Below are 3934 nucleotides of genomic sequence, written 5' to 3'. Positions count from 1 at the left end.
TGCCCGCCCCATCCTGCCGCGACGTCACCGTCAAAGATCGTATGTTAGAAAGATGAGTCACATGTTGGAACAGTTGAAAGTAATACAGCTTTTTCCGATTGCTAAACGACGGCGGTCACAACTGCAGTCTGCAACAGTCTGCATCACCAAGAGTCACCTGAGTAAACAGTTCACATCAGCTGCAAAACCAAAACACCGTGAACAATCGTCATGGCGACATCACACACTGTCAATCAGAACACACTGAGAGGAAAAACACTACCATCACACACCAACACACACGTTAGACACTTTTCATCTTTACAGTTTGAATACTTTGAGTGACTTCACACAATTAATGGAATGGCCAGAGCAGTAACCAAACCACTATGGACCATCGCTGATGGCATGGTCGGGATTCTGCAGGGGACCTCCGACATTCCATCCAGACCTGAGACATGCAGACCTGAGACATGCAGACCTGAGACATGCAGACCACGGACATCCAGACCTGAGACATGCAGACCTGAGACATCCAGACCTGAGACATGCAGACTACAGACATCCAGACCTGAGACATGCAGACCTGAGACATGCAGACCACAGACATCCAGACCTGAGACATGCAGACCTGAGACATCCAGGCCTGAGACATGCAGACCTGAGACATGCAGACCACAGACATCCAGACCTGAGACATGCAGACCTGAGACATCCAGACCTGAGACATCCAGACCTGAGACATGCAGACCTGAGAAATCCAGACCTGAGACATGCAGACCTGAGACACCCAGACCACAGACATCCAGATCTGAAACATCCAGACCAGAGACATCTAGACCACAGACATCCTGAGACATCCAGACCTGAGACATGCAGACCACAGACATCCAGACTACAGACATCCAGACCTGAGACATCCAGACCTAAGACATGCAGGCCTGAGACATCCAGACCACAGACATCCAGACCTGAGACATCAAGACCTGAGACATGCAGACCTGAGACATGCAGACCTGAGACATCCAGACCACAGACATCCAGACCACAGACATCCAGACCTGAGACATGCAGACCTGAGACGTCCGCAACCACTTGTGTTCTCAGGAAAATAAACCTACCTGAGCAAACAGTCTCAGATAAATGGTCATTCTGTGTCATTTCATCAAATTTCTGAAAGTCTTCACCACCTGACCATCTCAGAATGTCCTGTACAAATTCTAGTACAAAGACACACTTGTTAATAGGATAAATCCAAAATATTAGGTCTCTACTGTCAACAGTTTTCTCATGAAACATCATTGAATGAAGAGACGGTTTTTGGCATCATACTCTGAAAACCCATTTTTAAACAGCAATATCTGGAAAACTATCTCACCTGTGGCCTTCAACAGTGTATATCTGTTACTAACAGCCTCCAGGAATATCAGGGGTGTAGCTCAATGATAACCTAGTATGGTAGGTACTAAATGTGGCTTGTCGAAATGAAGTAGCAAATTTGAAGAGTGGCTGAGTACGGTGCTCATTACTGTCACACTAAAAAGAAAAGAAAAAAAGGCTCAGTATCAAGTAATTACTTGAAAGTTTCTTGTTATAACAATATCTTTTTCACGTTTTAACAAGATAAGTATCATGTTATTACATGAAATTATCACATTATTTCATGATGATATTTTCACGTTATAACATGAAAATATCATGTTATTTCAAGAAAGTATCACGTTATTACATGAAATTATCACATGAAATTATCACATTATTTCATGATGATATTTTCATGTTATAACATGAAATCATGTTATTTCAAGAAATTATATTTTCATGTTTTTACACAATATTTATCATGTTATTACATGAAATGATCACGTTATTTCATTATTCCGATGAAATAACGTGATATTTTCATGTTATAATGTGAAAAAATCATTATCATGAAATAACGTCATAATTTCATGTAATAACATGATGAATATCTTGTTAAAACGTGAAAAAGATATTGTTAGAACAAGAAACTTTCACGTAATTACTTGATACTGAGCTTGTTAATAGGATAGGACAGGGCCTGAAAATCTGATTTTGGGTGACTTTTCTGTAAAAAATATGAAAAGCAGTAATAACATCTATGGAGCTAGAACAGTCTCATAATTCATAAATGCACACAGAAATTCATAAATGCACAAAAAAGATTTACAAATGTATTTGGGGATTTGTATATACATGTGACTCAAAACACAAATACATTTTCAATGCACACACAAATATGTTTCATTTCATATGTAAGTAAAAAATATTCACATATAAAAAACAAGATTCATAAACATATTTCCAATGCACACACAAATCTAAAAAAAAATCACAAATACATGAATGTTAAAGTATTTGCAATCTTCATCAAATACGCATTTGGGGCTTGTTACATTCATATATGAACTGTTGGACCTGTATTTACAAAGTGCTTTTCATTTGTAAACCTCCCTGCATTTGTGTGTGAAACTTTTGAGACTCCCCTGACGTGTGATCCACAAATGCGTTTTTTCTAAGAGGAGGTTGTCTGTAGCCAATCAGATGTCTCCCTCCTTTACAGCCAATCACGTGAGTGCGTTGCGTTGGAGGGATATGGGTGCTAGAGCCAGAATCGACCTTATTTCTGGAGATAATTTCCCTTCTTCCTGTGCTCCCTGTCTTTATGCTGTATAGATTAGGTGTACAGTTATATAAATATCTATTTTTCTTTTATAAAGAAGCATTTTATGGAAGTAATTTATTCCCTCATTCTGGGGAAGATGAACCGGTGCGGGCGGAGTTGTGTTTTAGACTTTTGGGGGAGACACTCACGTGATTGGCTGTAAAGGAGGGAGACATCTGATTGGCTACAGACAACCTCCTCTTAGAAAAAACGCATTTGTGGATCAGAGTCAAGTCAGGGGAGTCTCAAAAGTTTCACACACAAATGCAGGGAGGTTTACAAATTAAAAGCACTTTGTAAATACAGGTCCAACAGTTCATATATGAATGTAACAAGCCCCAAATGCGTATTTGATGAAGATTGCAAATACTTTAACATTCATGTATTTGTGATTTTTTTTTAGATTTGTGTGTGCATTGGAAATATGTTTATGAATCTTGTTTTTTACATGTGAATATTTTTTACTTACATATGAAATGAAACATATTTGTGTGTGCATTGAAAATGTATTTGTGTTTTGAGTCACATGTATATACAAATCCCCAAATACATTTGTAAATCTTTTTTGTGCATTTATGAATTTCTGTGTGCATTTATGAATTATGAGACTGTTTTAGCTCCATAAACATCAAAGTACTCTGCTTTCCGAAGGATACGGTGTCTGACTTGGAAAAAAGAATCCCGGAAATTGTGGCTGCACACCCAACTGTGAAAAATATCATTCTGCACATTGGATTTAATGACATTGAAAAACAACAATCAAGAGAGTTGAGAGAGGACTTCAACAAACTCTTTGAAACAGTCAGCTCTGTGAATGCTGAGGTTTTCATCAGTGGCCCTCTGCCCCCGACCGGGAGAGGAGCGGAGACATTCAGTAGACTGTTTTGGCTCAACAAATGGCTCTCAACTGCATCTCTTGCTCGCCCAATGCATTTTATTGACAATTTCCGCTTTTTCTGGGACCGCAGGCATCTTTTTAAGACAAACGGACTTTGCCTAAATAAGCTAGGGGCAAAGCTATTCATCACCAACATGTCTTACTGCCTGCGTCATCCATCTGTCGCCAAGGACAAGAGACGAGAGGAACCAACAAAGAGGGAAGACGAAACACAGATTATCAGAAACGTCGAAGAGGGACTGAATGTGGATCCCTCCCCCACCCCCCCAAATCTCCATCCAGGTCTTTGTCATTCTCCCTCCCTCCAATAAACCTTTCTCTCCCCTCCTCCCCCTTGGAATTCCAAGAGCTACCCCCACCTACCCCCTGCC

Source organism: Eutrigla gurnardus (genome assembly GCF_963514095.1).
Source record: "Eutrigla gurnardus genome assembly, chromosome: 9".
NCBI classification, from domain to species: Eukaryota; Metazoa; Chordata; class Actinopteri; order Perciformes; family Triglidae; genus Eutrigla; species Eutrigla gurnardus.
Note: the sequence above shows the minus strand (reverse complement) of the source record.